This window comes from Temnothorax americanus, unplaced genomic scaffold (assembly GCF_048541705.1).
Source record: "Temnothorax americanus isolate GAGA-0224 unplaced genomic scaffold, ASM4854170v1 Scaffold31, whole genome shotgun sequence".
Taxonomy (NCBI): domain Eukaryota; kingdom Metazoa; phylum Arthropoda; class Insecta; order Hymenoptera; family Formicidae; genus Temnothorax; species Temnothorax americanus.
This window is the reverse complement of record NW_027509453.1, coordinates 504638-521708: the sequence shown is the minus strand read 5'-3', so window position 1 is coordinate 521708 and position 17071 is coordinate 504638. Positions and strand designations below refer to the sequence as shown.

The 17071-nt window shown below is 42.5% G+C and overlaps 1 protein-coding gene across 2 annotated transcripts in view; it reads left to right on the top strand.

Annotated features, from left to right (window-relative positions):
• The window catches only part of LOC143901014 (CD151 antigen), a 119029-nt gene that overhangs the window by 29300 nt on the left and 72658 nt on the right, over positions 1–17071 (top strand). Inside the window, exon 1 of one of the 2 annotated variants that reach the window (XM_077412891.1) lies at positions 9568–9812. The exons of the other annotated variant lie outside the window; for it this stretch is intronic. The gene's annotated coding sequence lies outside the window, so the exon portion shown is untranslated. Of the gene's footprint in view, positions 1–9567; positions 9813–17071 lie in introns of those variants that run through there. 2 annotated transcript variants of the gene reach the window in all.

Genomic DNA, 17071 nt, shown 5'->3' with positions numbered 1-17071 from the left:
TTGAAAGCGCTTGTTGAAAAAGAGACCGCAACGGCACACGCCACGTCGCCTTTGGAATTTCCAAAGATTCTTACAAGCGCAAATTCCAAGGAAATCTCGTAAGATTTTACGCAAACAATGCGTAAAACTTATAAATTATATATTTCAAGGAAATAGTGGTTTGGCGAGAAACGCGATATCTTTAATATATATATTCTTTCCAGCAAGTGCCGGAATTATAACATAATCGCCCGCTTTTTTCAAATTCTCTGCACTCAATATATCTCTAATATGCTCGTTTATAATGCTGTGTAGGATCAATATTATATGTTTATCGTTCTCGCGCGCTATTTTCCGCGCTGTGGGTGCTGTGCGGATAACTAATTGGCCGAAATAACAGTTGCGAGCTGCGTTATATCTGCGGAGGGCCATTCGGGACTCGCCTTGGCGCGCTTCCACCGTGGAAATCGATTCGCGAAGTGATTTATCGATTGAATTCTAATTTCCGGGCCCCTGCATAACTTTTATCTGCGCTACAGCGTAACGAACGGATCGGACGATGTAGAAGGCGCGTCGCGAATATATTATCGTCGCGCGACCGGCGTGGCATTTTTTACGACACTACGCGCCGATTCATCCGCGAAATTTTCGGATAAAAAAATGGCTTTTGCGTTGTTACGCGCGGCAACTTTCGACGTCGGACATGCCGGCCGATTTGCTGCAAAGAGCGCCGTGACGCTAAATATTTGTTAAAAGCGACGAATAAAATTGTCGCGTAAATCCTAAATTTTCCACAGATGGTACCGGAATCGCGCATGACAACTATATATGTATGGGATAGTTTTCTGGGAATTCTATATTGAGGCAAGCTTCACAGTCGACAAAAGCATGCGTTGTCGCAATTTTTTCTGCCACATTTTTCGTATGCCTTCCGCGCGGGCAGACTTGTGATCCTTTTTTTTTTTATTCCATTTCCGATATCGTTCGAACAAAAGCGATATTTTTCTCTATTTCCCCGCAACGTCATAGCGAAACACAAAGAGTGGCAGTTCTGTGGAATTCGTTTTCAATTTGCGGACGTCAACGGTCAAATTGGACGTAAAACTTCGCAATTGATTCGTTCTTTGTCTACGGTGAATCTGATTTTATCGAAAATATACGGTTCACTTGCAATATTCGTTCCCTTCTGGTAAATTTTGTGCATAATTTTATACATAGAGATCAAAATGAAATATGTTCATAAATTCTGTGACAAAATCCGTAGTCGCTAAAATTTATTAATTAACTATAATTTTATAATAATTCACGAAGTTAATATTATTCAAAATGTCTTCCACTGGCTTCTATCAATTATCTATGTACGTACCTCAGTACATCTCAATGGCCGCGGCCGCGAAAGACGATATGAGATGTTGACCAAGAGAAGGACAAGCACACAACAAACTCACCGAGCGCGCCGGTTTCTGCCGATGCGCGCGCTCTCCGTCTCCGTCAACATTAGGTGCACTTGTGCACACGCACAGATCTCACGTATAGCCTCCGTCCGCTACCGCTAAATTATAGACCGGCATGCGTATATTTTCTTCCATGCATATTGCATATGGATAACGAGGGGCATCACCGCCACCGCTGTCGCCGTCGCCCTCGTCGAGCGTCGTTTCACGGAAGCAGCTACCGCGACGCGTAATATGTCACGATTCGCACGAGCTCTCGCACGTGTACGGAACTGTGCCACACTCTCTGTCTCTCTTTCCTCCCTCTCTCAACATCGGACTGTTCCCAGTATTCGGATAATTGCACGAGAGAGGGAGAGGGAGAGGAGGAGAGAGAGAGAGAGAGAGAGAGAGAGGGAGAGGGAGAGAGAGAGAGATAGAGATTTTCCTCTCCGCATTTCAGGCTCCCACTTCTCTTCAAGTCAAATCATCGCATCTCCGAGAAAATTATCCGCCTCCTTTCCATCCATACGCCGCGGCACGTCGCTTTTGCCAAGCAACCTCGGTCTGTCTTGCGAAAACGCGAGATCAATTTCTAAGCGCAAGTTGCATTTAAAGTATCTTGAAACGAAATCAGGCCCGAATGAATACGATTGTTCTTCATGTTCGACGGAGATTGGAATGTAATTTAATCTCATCGCCTTTGGACTGTCCATTGTAAAGAAAGCTTCTGTATCTATTTCATTTTTTTTTCATGAACTTTTTCCGGAGTAATGAAGAGTGATGAAATGAAAATAGTATAGGTATTTCTGTTTACTGATTACGCGCTATTACGATTTGTCGCCTCTTGATATCTTTATTTATGACTTTCATGACTCAGAGTGTTAGCGTATCTCGTGATAAAAAAAAGATAAAGAAGCTAGTTTAAGTAGTAAATAATATAGATATTAAGGTCGTTTTATATGAATGGATTCATTAGTCACATTTTGCTTCCTCATAGAGGAAGCTTTGTTTTCGTAAAAAAAATTTTTTTTTGTTTTTCTGAATGTGTTTAGATAGTTCTAAAATGTCGAAAAATTGCAATTTAAAAAAATGTCTGTATGTATATATGTGTGCGTGTGCGTATGTGCCAAAACCGAAAATTCTATAACTCCAGAACTAATCAACCAAATCTTAACGAATTATATATGAAATAGGAGTAGAAAAAACTGAAGAATATAATATAATTAATAAAAATTGCTAATAATCAAGGGGTTCTTTTTTAATAAAATTTTGAATTTTTGCAGATGTTTGTTTATGCTTTAATTTCCGCAAATTTGGAGATATCGATCTATTTCTAATTTTATTATATTTTTCAGTCTTTTTTACCCCTTATATATATTTCATATATGATTTGTTAAGATTTGGTTGATTAGTTCTGGAGTTATAGAAATTTCGGTAAATTTGCTCTAACTTCCGCAAATATTGAGATATCGGGCTTATTTATAGTTTTTAAGTGTGCAAGTAGAACCCTTTGCTAACAAAGCTTCCTCTATGAGGAAGCCAAAACAAATAAATACTAATAATTATACATTAAATAAAATAAAAGCTTCCTCATATACATTAAGTTTATTGCATTAAATAAAATAAGCTTCCTGTAATAATGAGGAAGCAATGTGCAAGTTTGTAATTTGCACCCTTTTTTTTACGAGAGAAAACCATGAACAAAATTGGCGCTCCATAATCTATCACAATTTTGCTTGATGATAAAATAACCGGTTGCGAACAGGAAAATTAATCATACAAGAGAGAGAATTAAAGTGGGTCTAAGTCAGATGTTCTCCCGAAGGGACTTCCTCTCGCTTCTTTCATTTTCTTCCCTATATAGCTTGTTACTCCAGCTCCATAGTTTTTACGGCTACCCTTCTTGCCATTGCGCTTTGCAGCGTTCTTTGCAGTCCGTCCCAGTCATCTCACCAAGTATACTTGAAGGCATTGCTGTTTATAACCTACATAGTTAGCGTCGACAAAGTCTTACCATTAGACAAAGGCGAATTGCAAATTCCCGGGTTTCTAGCTCGGTAATTGCGTGCCTGAACGAAGTTTTCGATTGCTAATTTGATTGCGGCGAACTAATTTGATAGCGAGTAAACTAGAGAATGACGGCGAGTTAATTAATGAATTTAACGAGTATATTTGTCGTTTTCGCATAGTTTATTTACGTAGAAATGGCGAAGCCGTAACAAAACGAAACGGAGACCGTAGACTATAAATCGAAAGTTTTCGTAACAAATGGTTACGTTGAAACATCTGGGTAAAAGCCCGATGCGGAAATGATATATACTTTTTATTCTTGTCTCTCAATTTTCATTTGATCCGCGCAACAGCTGTCTCGGCTACCGTATACGGCGCATACGCTTTATTAAAGCAAGTTATGAAGTTTATGAATGCTGCGTCCACGCCGGTATTGACTCCCGGAGAAATACGACTTTGATATACTTCCCGGAGAGAAGATGAACCGGCGAGTTCGTAAATAATGAGAATTCCATTCGACAGAGAGTTGCCGCTTGCCTTTCCTCGAAATTCCATGCACCTTTCGCGTAAAGTGTAGCGCGCGCCGCGGCTTACGAATGCTCGTAATCTAGCAAACCTCGCGCGTATATCCGGCCAGGTAATTCGAAGTTCAAACTATTTCTCCGGTTTTTCTCTTACCCCCGAGGGAGGTACCGCTCCGGTTCCTTTCCCCCCGCCGCCTTTCCTTTCTTTCCCTTTTTTTTCTTTCACTTTCGCGCGTTTGCATTTTTCACGACGCGAGCGAATTCCTCGCTCGAAATCTCACCGGCAACTTTATACGGCTGCAGAAACCGTGGAAAGGGTAATGCATTTGCGTGCGTGGCAGAAGTGTTCCCCGATTGCACAAAGCAGATTGCATAATCAAGCCGAGATTTAGTTATAAATAAGTAGAAAAAGACCTCATCCGAGAGAGCAGGGCGCGCGCGCGAGGATTGCTTCGAGCGATTTCGTGTACCATAAACCGCGTTGAGGAGAAATTATTCCCGAGCAGCTAACACAATTGCGGCGGTTACCGTAATTTTATATCGCGAATTGGCTTCGCGAACTCATGAGTTTCAACTGGGTCTATTTATAATACAATGAAAATTTGTGGCGCGTCAAATCGCCACATTAATATTTAATGATCGAAAATAGATGAAGAATATCAGGGAATAAAGTATAACAGAATTATATCTTTGCTTTAATTAACTGTCTTGTCGCGCTGTCCCGAAATACATACGCGATGAGCCGCGAGAGAATTAAGCTAAAATAATTAAATTTTTATTCGCAATGCTACTACAAAACAAAGCGCGCGTATTACACGTGTGTATCCAGAGATAACATTAGCTAAAGTGTCAGTATATCCTTTTATCTTTTTTCTTCTCCAGAATTACGTAGTCGGAATAGCCCAAAAGAGAAAATATCTATTTAAAAATGAGATACATAATAATAGCCAAGATCTCTTTCTCTCTTTTTCTGTGCTTCTTTCTTCTCACCCGTCAGAGCGGTGAACTTTTTCACGGTTCCCGTAATTATAAAAAAGGGGGAAAAACCCACGCTCGTGCAATGCGCGAGCGACACAGAAGAGTTGAAGATTCGCTACCGTGCGGTAGCAAAAAAAAAAAAGAAAAAAAAAGAAGTCGTTTTCCTTCGCGTCATCGCGCGTATAATGACTCCGCTTTTGGCGCGCGTGACCGCTTTTCAACGGTATTATGTAAGTCGTCTTTTGCGATGGAGATTGGAATCGATCGGACGTGCTTTCGCAGTTTAAGAGTTGGAAATTACTTCGCTTTCGAGAGGTTTGCACGGGGCGTTCCGTCGTTCGCGACTGCGACGCGGCGCGGGTTTGGCTGCATTATCGTGTGCCGCAACTAGTATAATAAGCCGGCGCGCTGAAACGCGGATTCGATGTAACCCCCGCGGCTGCATACAGTGTACCTACCACTGGGGCGTGGGGCGCGCCGTTGCACCCGCACAATGCGCAAGTTGCGCGTGCACAAGGCGCCACTCTGTGAAATCGCATCGAACCGTGTCAAACCGACGATGTTTCGTGCGATCTGAAGCGCGAGCTCGCGGTCTCTCGCGCGCACACGCGCACACGCGCACACACACCCCGCTCCTCCCATCGCATCGCATCGATCCCACGCGGAAGCGCTTTGTGTGCGAGCGTGTTCCCTAGTGGTCGCGTCAACATAAAGTTCTCGGCGGGAACTACTGTACGCTCGCGGACGTATCGACAAGAAGAATCTTACCTAACCCGAAACTTGGCAAAGTGCTATATATGTGCGCGGGGATGAATACCACAAATACAAGACTCTCTAATTACAAAAAATTGATAAGTAGAAAGAGTAGAAAAATCTTTTAATTGTTTAAACGACAGACCCCTTCTCGAAAAATATCTATACGAGAGCGGCATTTCTCTCTAACATTTCTCTCTTTTTCGGATGTCTTACATGTCGGGTATCGAGATCGGGAATTCGCCGTTAAAGCAAACTGTTTCTCAAGGTATATCAGGTGCAATTCCATCTCGCAATCGCTCGCGAATAAATTGTTTCGCCCGTCGGAATCGTATAGGTACGGTGGAGGGCGGAGTAAACCACACGGATTTCTCGTCTGGAACACGCCGAAGGTTTCTGTTCCTCCGTGGAAGGACTTTGGAAGGAATTTCCGCAGTAATTAAGCATCGATCTACTCTCTTGCCCGCGTGTCTTCGGCCGCACACGTTTGTTTTCGCAATCGGTAACGAGAGAGGCGGTTTCCGTTTCCCTTCTGTCGATCCGAGCGAAGCGAGACGTGTGTTTTCTCACGGGGGTTGTCGAGTTTTCTTATTGGATGTCAGCCACGTCGTGTAGAAAGGCGTTCGAGCACGGCGAGAGAGCGGCCCGGAAAAAGGAACGAACGGCGGCGGTTTAAGTATATTGGACCCTCCGATAACTTTCTCGATTTCTTTCTATACTTTCGTGACTTCTTCGTTCTCATTCGCTCCTTCTCTCCTTTCCGGTATTATCCTCCTTTCACGTGTCTCCACAAAAGGGAACTACATCCTACGAAGGAAGGAAGGAAGGAAGTTCGACGCCTTTATCGTCGTAAACCACAACCCCCTTTTGTTTAGCGTACCGTGAAGTCGGCTCGCGCTTGTCCGCAAACTTTTAAATGCCCTTTCATCGCTTCTTCATTCCCTAGCAGGACAAATTGCTGCTTACAGGCTTCCTGCCTTTTTCCCGTCTTCTCCCTCCGGACGCGATTAAATCTTCGTGCACGAGCACCATTGTCCTCCTTGGCTGGTGTGGATGTTCAACGAAAGCTGTCATCAGGGGAGAGTTTCTCTTTGCCGCCGCGCGCCGTCCCGCGAATTCAAATCTCTATAGAGCTTCTGAAGAATATCGATATTCTCCGTGGGAGTTTCTTTTATTCTTCCGTAAATCTTGAGATATCTTAATTGCGTCTAGTTAAATCAACATCAGGAATTCCCTTCGGTATGGTGTAACCTCATGCGATTTAATTAAAGATGGAAAGCCCTAGGGCAGAATATATATAATAGTTATTAAAAAAAGGAAAGCGCTTGTTTTTTTAGCTCTTTCTCGTTTGCCAGAAAAATGTAAAACTTCGGCTATCAGAATCATCGCTTTGTCGTCTTAAAAAAAAAAATTTTTTTTAAATTTGTTTAAACGAAACGACATACTGCTCGAGGGTTGTTGGAGATAAATTTAAAAGTTCTACGTGATGTTGTTCTGTCACTATCAAACATTTACATTTTCGACCGATATACCGGCGGGTTCTGTAAATAAAATAATCGCATGTATTAATCCAGAATTTCAACTAAAGTTAATTAAGCCGTATGTACGTGCAGATGACATTTGAGTATTTGTTGTAAATGGGTTGTAAATGTAAAACGTATATATATATAAATTGGAACACACTTTCTCTACTTTAAAGAACTTTCGCGTTTTTTACATATATTTATATTCACCATCAGATTTAGAAGGTTATATTATTTTTTAAAGTCTTAACATATTTAAAAAAAAAACACTTCATAAATTTTTTTATCTTAAATTGATTTATAAAGTTTCTCTTAAGTATTTTTTTTACTGTCCTGTCTTTCAGTAAAATTTATCTTATTGTAAATCTTTCTGTCACCTTTGTCATTTTTGTCAGCTCATTGTTTACACATTTATTAATATATCTCGAATTTATCAGTCGAAATTTGTTTAATCGAGGAAATCGGGTGTACAGCGCTCAATTTGAAATTTCCTGTCGCCTAGGAGGCAACCAAGATGAGAGCGATGGGCGAGCATAGCTGAATCAAAGCGATGTTGACACACCTTTCGATGTCAGGCCGCCGCAACGAAGTTGACTGTATTGTACAAAGTACAGCTCTGATCTCTCGAGGGGCTATTCCATCGGGACGCTGTTGCGGCCAGTTGTTTGCTCGGTAAACATTTTTGCAGTCAGCAATTGTTGGCGCATCTCATTAACGGGAAACGCTTCGCTAAATACCGCGCGTGTAACAAGACAAAATCAAAGTATTCCCTCGAGTAAAGCACGATGCACATTAGCATTTTCCGCGTCGTTCACCGCAGACCGCTAATTTGCTGCCATCAGTAAGATTGGACGTAATTAACATCCGGGGTGTTCCGTGTTAACGTCACGACCGACGTAACGTTGGGCCGATTAATTGAACATGTAACCGCACTAATATGAGAATGATTGTAGATTTAAGTATTTTTTTTTCTTTTTTGTATTATAATCGTGCTAATCGAACGAGAGTAAAACTGGAAAGTCAGGTGCAGATTCTATCCGTAGACGCAAGCCGGTATTTTATCGATGCCTCCAGCTTCTCAGTGCATTAATCATACGAGCGAAAGACAGCTTTTCGGCGAACCCGCTGAAATCAGATTACTTTTCGTCTCGCGCTTTATGCGCGCGAGCACGAATGCGCTTAGGGAACGCGCGCGACGAGCGACGTCGTTGAAAGAAATAAAAGAGAGAAAATGGCCGGAAAGGGGTGGGGGACGGGTAAGTCGGGAAGGGCTTGCTATGCGCATTGAATGCGGCGTATATATCCACCTGCGCGACGGTACTTCTCCACGGTATTCTCATGAATACGGTGGTTTCACGGCAGCCTTGGAGAGGCGAAGGGGACCGAAGGGGGCGGGAGGCGGGAGAGGCGCCATCTCGTTTGGAACCCGCGGGATTATTTTCTTAGCGTTTATTCCGGCCCGTTGCGAGGTTGGGTTGTCTTTATCTCCTCGTTTCCGCGGGAGTGGGTCAAACTTGAGACATCTCTCTCTCTCTTGATTTTCTTCTTCTCTCCGGCTTCGAAGACTAACACCCCGGCGGAATGGCAACGTTCGGGACTTTGCATACGACGACGCACACCGACCGCGTCTCTTGAAGAGTCTGATGGATTCGACGATTTAAGGCTTTTTAAGATGAATGCGAAAACGGAGTCTCGCTGAACGCTTTTAATTATCACGATATTTTAAAGCCATTGCCCGCGAGATTACTTGTGGCCTGATCTCGGTTTCATATGCTAAAACATTTTAGCGATGTTAAAAGGAAATTGAAACCATCGACGTTGATTTATTTTAATCTTACAATTAGATGTTCTTTATTGTTCTGGATTCGCCGTTACTCCGGAATTGAAGTTATATTGAGATATTTTCGTACGACTATACAGCGTGTACGTATATACGTCGATCACGCATATATACACGCGCGTCCCCGACAATGGGCCACGCTTCCGCATACCTGCGTCGCTTCCAAACTCGAAATTTTGCGTGTTGTGCGACGATCCGGCGAGCTCAGTTCAAGATCGACGGACCTCTGATCCAGACCTATCCGAGCCGGATATAGGCAACGAGACTATTTCTCGCGTAAGAACGTGTCTGCGTTGACCACGAAGTGCGCGGGCGTGATTCACGTTAATCGTCAAAAACCGGCCTCCCGTGATATTGGGAGCGAGCTGGGCGCGAACGGAGTAGCTCTCCTCGCGGGTCCAAAGGCTTATTCTCAGCGACGCATCGAGCGTCTACGCGACGGCGCGCTCAAGATCTCCGTACGATTCTCGCGCATGGCATCGAGATCTCCGTTCGGTAAGTACTCGCGTCTCAAGATTTCCGCTTCGAGATATCCGTTTCTTTTGCGTGCGTTAATTCATGATCTCTGCGCAGTGGTTGCTTCGATCGACGTTCATGCCGTCACGCTCCGCCCTCGTGCTCGATCATTTACATGCACGGGTCTCCGGTCCGTCGGAGCGATCATATCGAAATCAGCGTAAATCGAAAATATACTGACATTCTCTATGACTTCTGACAAGGGTGTCTCAGACGTCCTCATACAATCCTCAACAGTTATTTTAAAGTGAAGGTACAATTTACGTGTATACATATATTATTTATTTATAATTTGTTTTTTCTAAAGCAGAAGATTAGTGTAGATGGTATACACTAAACCATTTTCAAATAATTTTAACCTCTACAGGGCCGGCCCCTTTTTTGGACGATCTTTTTAGTTTTAGTGCTAGAACATTTTTGTCCTTGTCAGTGGGTTGAACTACGAAAAAGACGGCGCCACTCCAGCAGCCTAATATTAGGCTCCCGAAGAGGTTAAAATTGTACACAATATTTTTATACTTATTGTTAATTAGCTTGTTGTTACAATTTAATGCTCGTACGTAATCCGATTTATTTTTTATGTTAAATATAACGTATTACGTAAACTGGGATTATTACGCGTGATATGGTTTCTCTCTATTTTAACGTTTACAAAGAGAAAATTGTGCAAACACAGATTTGTTTGGCACACATATATATCTGTGCAGCGGGTGGTATTTAATATTAATGAATTAGATTTAATCGGAATTAAGCCGATTACATATACATCTCTTTCTCTCGATCTATCACGGAATTCGTTGTCGAGATATTTAATATATCACTCAAGAAGGAATGTTCAAAACATATTACAAACAATATTTTTATCCTTGATTTAAACTTTCGCTGAGATATCAAAGTAATATTTATTTAAAACATTTGACACGGGAGTACAGGACATGCACAAACAATTATTACGTATCGTTAAGTGTGCATGAATCGCGTTAACTTTTACATAGCTTGATTTATATGTCCACGGAAATCTTGTTCAGTACCGTGCGCGTCATCGTGGGGGTGATTTCTTCTTTTTTTTTTGTCCATACGTGGCCCGAGCTCATCTGTCACAGCCAGCATGAGGCGCGCGTCGTTCTTCTCGCTTTCGCGAGTAGAACAAATTGTACCTGACAGCAGGACACGGTCGGTGAGTAATGGCTTTTTGGAGGGGTGGTTAGCCCTGTTTGTGCGTCGAGAGTCACTGCCGGATCACTCTTCTGTTTTCACCGCTGACTGCGCCGACACGCCCCTTGAATACGCGGCATCCCCGCCTCTGCTCATTATGCGATCGGCATTGTGTGTGCACGCGAGTTCGAAATAAAACAATCGAAAATTGCATATATATAGGTGGCTCCCGCAACTCTTGGGGGATGCACGATCGATCGGATCTGACATATAGGAATTACGGTATTCGTTTTTATTTGTATATTACGTTTGTAGAGAGAAATTATGTTCGTTTCGATCGAATTCTGTATTTTCTTTTCCTGATGGTTTCTTTTTTTACGACGGCCGTAATTTCTCTTCGAAAAGATATGACGCAACCAAACGCATAAAATAATTAATAAAAATAAACTAATTGATAAATATAAAAGTTAATGGATTTTAGGGGAGATAAATAAAAAGAAAGTAAAAAGGATACATCTGAAACTTTAGGAAATTATGCTCCCGGTTGACCGCGTAATTAGAAGAAGAGAACTAAAAAGTTCCTTTCAGGAAGTCGCGAAGGATGGACGGAGTGCTGGAAATTCTTTTCACTCGGCGTGATGTCTTTCTATCTCTGCGATTTTTGTGGCGCTTTAAAGGCTTCTTTGCAGAGACACGGACAGAGATTGATGGAAAGGTACACGCTCGAGTTTGCTGGCTAACGGATTCTCTAGGCTTTTATATTCGGGTAACTCCATCTCTCCCTCTCTCCTCCTCTCGATTCAGAATATCTTCACACAGAACTATCGGAGCGTCTGACGTGTATATAATCATCAGCATCTTGAAAAAGTAAAAGAAATATAGCTAAAAGAGTAGAAAGTGCAACATATTTTTTTCGTCGCAGCTAGCGATATCTATTATTATATTTACATTTTTACATAATTTTAAATCTATTAACGTGTGATTTTATTTTCGAAATTGTAATGTATATCAAGAGGTAACGGATTCTTTAAAAATCAATTAAAGTACCAGGACTGAAGATAAACAGTTTTCGTACCCACTTAAAAGTTTTATCGACAGGATTAAGAAGAGATAAGCAGATCGCACGAATGAGAGAAAAAAAATCACGATAAAGTTCTCAACAGCTCCGCACCGATCTTCCCGCGTCCCGCTGAGGCGCTCGCCGTACCGGAAGCGGAAGCTTTTGTCAGAAAATTCAATAAGGAGTTTTGGACCTTAAGGGTCCCTAATTATCTGAGCATTAATACGAATTGAAGTTCTCTCTTCGTTAAATCTGTCCTTGTTTTGGCTTAACTTCGACACTCAAAGAGAATATATATCTCTCTCTCTTCTAAATAATAGGATGGCGAGGGATGGAGCAGAGTTAGAGGAGAAGGAAGCTAGCCGGGAAATGGTCGACACCCGTTTTTCCCACCCTCGTCTTCCGCCCTCAGAGAGACATTATTATTATCCGATACCGTAGTAACGCCGCGCGCCGCCACAGGGTTTCTCTTCGTTTAATGGCGGCTTTCACGCTCTTATAATCCACCAAGTTTCGTGATAATTCATTCCATCCAGCAGTTTCCACCTTTGCGCTGACACAAAGACCGCGGGATAGAACGGACGGTGTGCGGTACGGAAATTCATGTTCAAAGAAGACGATACAAGCTGCTCCATCCCTCACAAAAAGAAATACTTTCGCGGAGAAAATTGGCTTTTAAAGCGCATGTCGATACTAAGTAACGTGGAATGCTGGTTTCACCTTTTCACTCGGGATATTACAGAATTCAATTCGATAGTCGCCGCGGTATTTTTCCTTAATCCAACATTCAGCATTTACGATCCGGGAGGAGCAGGTGACTTCTGGGGACACGTCGTACATCATATTCGAGCATAACACGCCACGGGGAAACTCGTAATTAATTGCAATAATTTTCGTGACCGTAGAGGGACCGCGCAGTAGGACACTCGAGCGATAAATCCTGGCCATTTCCGACGTCTGGGAATCTGCGATGCGATAATCGTTCCAAGGGCTAAATGTCGTGTATCGATCGAGCGAAACGAGATGCGACCCGCTCCCCGTCGTCAGCATAAACCGACGAATAATATCTATCGTTTCACGGTATTACACAGTTTACCGCGGAGATCTCGAATATCCATTGTCCGAAATATGGCGAATATCTACAGTTCTGTCTATTTTTCCATCCCGAGAGCCTAGGTCCACATTATTCCGTCCGAGATTTAATAACGTCCGTTCATTTCAGCGGACAATTTGTCATGGAAATCTTCGCGATCTATCATATCGATCGAGTATTCAATTAATATCCTAGCCATCACACAATCCGTTCTATTTCTGTACGGAGATTAATAACATTCGGGCGAAATTTAATAACGTACATTCAATTCGCAGCGTGACTTATTACAAAGATCTTCGTGATCTATCTGTCATGTTCTCTAGGTCGAATATATTCAGTTAACGTCTAACCCTCATGGTCCGCCCTATTTTCCGGACGAGATCCATAATATCCCGACGAAATTTCCATTTCCGAGAGGAACCACAAGCTGGCAGTGACGAAATGAGCTCGCTCACGTACCCGCCGATTCTCTTCAAGAAGCGGAGAGAAAGAGAGAGAGAGAGAGAGAGAGAGAGAGAAAGGGAAACGCGAAAAAAAGAAGCAAACCAAAAAACCGCGTTAACCATCCGTCTCCACTCTTTCAAAAAACAGTCTTCTACGGAAAGCCATGAGATTTCACACAACGTTCCGCGGACGAAGGACCTCGTTTTAGTCAGATTGGATGGTACTTCGCTATCGCCACCTCCTTTCGAATCTTACTTCACTTATTTCTTTCTTCTCATTTTCAATCCTTCTCCCGCCGGAGAACGACAGAAATGCGTTCTCGGAATTCGGCGGCGATGAGAAGAACGCGATCGCGCCATAATCGGATGAGATTTTCCGGTGGATGACCGACATTGTTTGTGATTCGCCGAGGGAGGGATGAAGAGAGTCCCTCGAGAGTCGAAATCACAGATTTGTTTTGTCTCGGGGAATCTAACAGAATGTAAGACTTTTCTCGTGCCGAATTCTATCTATTCGTGTAAATCTATATTGAGGCTGATAATTCAGTACCTATATAGTAATGGAAATCGAGACTGGTATTAATTCGATATACCTTTCCAGATTAATGCATTTGTATCGATAATTTCTAGAAGAGGAGTTTGCGATTTGTAGATATATTTAATTTTAGCGTGATTTCGTTTCGGGAAATTTTGTTTCGAGCAAAACGCTTGAAATATTGCGGTTTAAAATACAGTTTTTTCTTTGTTTCCACGCGCGACAATCTGGCGGCCTCTAATTCCGCTTTTTGCTCTCACGGAGTTTTCATCTATTCCACGCTCGTCAAGCTTTCCTTCGGTCGGCCGCGTCAAACGAAAAGCTGCGCTCACTTTATCGATGGGCGCAAACGAAGCAGTGGCTTTAATCGAGCGCTGATTTACGTTTCGGTCGATATTTTATTAATCCCAAACGTCTGGCGGCACGCAAGAATCTTGCTTCTACCCTGTGACCTGAAAGCCGTGCCGTGCCTTCAACAACACGTGCTGTTCCTATTTCCTATAGCCACATTGCGTGCAACGAAATCAGACTGCTATTATCGGAGCCTCGGCTGTTACACCGCCGCTCGCGCACATTTCTTACGTTATAATTTTCCAATTTTTACACGGTTTAATATGCCGGCTGATTGCCATCAGCGAAACGGTTATAAAATTCTTTAGAAGTTTTTCAATTTTTCAGAGTGGTTGCCGGTAGGAAAAACAGGTTGTTTCACTTTTATCAATATTCTTTGCAAAGTGCAATTTCAAGTTTCTCCCCGATCACCAAAATTATTTCAATGTACTATGTCAGATCGATAGACGAGTGAATGTGTTAAATAGCGTGGATCGCATCGACGCGTTTAATTCCAGTTTCCCGACGCGTCTACTTCTCCGCTCGTAACGCCAAACCAATCCAACTTTGGTGTTCGGGGTATTCAAGGTAGAAACTAAATGGATTCGCTGAACTCTAGAAGCTGCCTTAGACAAACCCCCTTCTATCTGCGATATCGTTTCCTCTCGAGTTATGTTCTGTTTTATTCAACACGAAGAGTCGTATTATAGAAGACTAACATCGTGTCTCCATTACTGTCGCAAAAACAATCTCAACTCGTAGACATTAATTTTTCAATGCTAAGACTGTTCTCGCTCTTAGACATAATTTTCTCTCTTTTCTCGCTCGCGGTAATTCAGTGACGGAATTTTCTTATCGTTCCGAGTTACACGAACGTGTCACTTATCACCATTATTTCGAAATTCTGAACACTACCGTTAGATATTATTTCCACTCTTAGCCACTTCATGTTAAAACATCGTTAAATACATTTTTATCGCCTCTCTCAAGAGTCTTTCTCCCAACTGTATTTTGGGAAGGTATGTGCTTATCAAGTTATCGTCTTACGCGTGCGTCGACTGTAATATCACGACGCAGAATTCCGAGAAGCCAAATGACGACGAAATTATGTAAACGATATAGTGCAGACAATAATACTTGGAGGTGCGCTGAAGCAGCTTAACTATATATAACGTTAAGAGCAACTTCATGACGATTTAAAACGTTTTAGAAACTTTACGAAACTGCAGACCGAATGGCTTTGTCTGTGGTGCTTGGACATTCCGTTGCGCAAATCTAAAATTCTATTTTTAGAGAGAGCCACTACGAAAGCGCGTCATTACGGCGAAGTGATTAGTAGTTACGATGTTATAAAAGTGTTTCGCGGTATCAAATAGCGGAGTTAAGCTGCTGCAAAATATTCATACTTGGAATACCGAATTATTCTGACTATTTACGCTCAAGTGAATAGCGATTTTAGCGAAGTTGTTAGAAATTACATGGGAAAAAAATATCACGGATGCTTATAAAAATCGCGATATTTTTTTTAAATCTGACACGACAGTGGAAAGGTTTATTAAAATTGCAATATACGAAACAATTTTAAGCTTTGTAGAAATCGCACATCGTCTCAAAGTTCAAAATATTTTGCAGCCGCGCTCCAACATGCGAACCTTTTTGCGGCTGCGCCATAGAGCGCAGCGCGAGTATTAATCTACATAATATTTACATTCAAGTTGCGCAGCGTATCGTCAATGAGATACAGAGATCAGTATGGGTATCAGGTTATCCCCTCGTCAAGATATATTCATTGGTCTGCCCCAATATTTGAGCGACGTGTCCGTTGTCTATTGACATCGCGCTGGCAAATTCCACGTACTAAAATCTTTTTTAAGATAATATATACCTCGTAATATACCTCGCGATATATCGACATTTCTAACAATAAGTGAAGAGAAGAGTTTCGAAGGAAGCTCCACGGAGCTTTCATTGTATATAAAATCATTCAGCTACTTTTTCCATTATTGCATAACTAAAATATTCTATACCGTTTGGAATTTACCGTTTGAAATTTATCGTTTGGAATCAATCGTGACACTTTTCAGATAATAGATTCGCAACTCTTCTCTTCGCAGTTTTTCCCGACGATACGGTCGCCGTGTGATATAATAAATTAATCATCTCGAACTCACGAGCTTTACGCGAGCACCGCCGTCGCATCGATTGTTATGCAAATTTCTGGCAACGAAACGCTTCTAGGGTCGATTCGAAGATCGTGTACTCGGTTGAGAATGTCTATAGATGCCCCGAAGTCGCCGTTCACACTGATGTTTCAGATTTCCGGCGATCGCACACGTGGACGGAGAAAATTATTCGGCGATACTAGTGTGCAGGTCGCTTTAACGGCCGGCTGGTGCTCTTTCGCCATAATCGGTCTCTTCAACATCCGCCGCTTTAACTTCCCTCACGCGGGTGCGACGTCACGAGTGTCTCCATCCTGGAGTTGATTGTCGCCCAGAGATCGCTCTCGTTGTATTGCTGGTGTCGACGATCATTCGGTCGACGACCCCGGCCTGCGTGTCCGCTAAAGAAATCGCTGTTGTTCGTCTGCGAATGACTCCCGCGGGTGTTAACACCTCGAACGTCGTCCGAAAAAGCCTTAACTTGCGATTTACTTCACCTGAATATTTTGACGAACATACGTGTATATATGTATATAAGGATTTATCCGAGCAAAGGAAAAAACTATTGGATGTGTCTGGCATTTAGCAAGCGGAACGCAAATTTTCCTAATCGCATTTCCCATCCGTCTCGTTCCACGTAGATGTACAATACATTTCGCGCGGTTTCTCCGCGACAATTCGCGTTTTCCGCGGTGACAGCGGCGAACGGCGAGAAAAAGAGAGGAGCGAAAAAA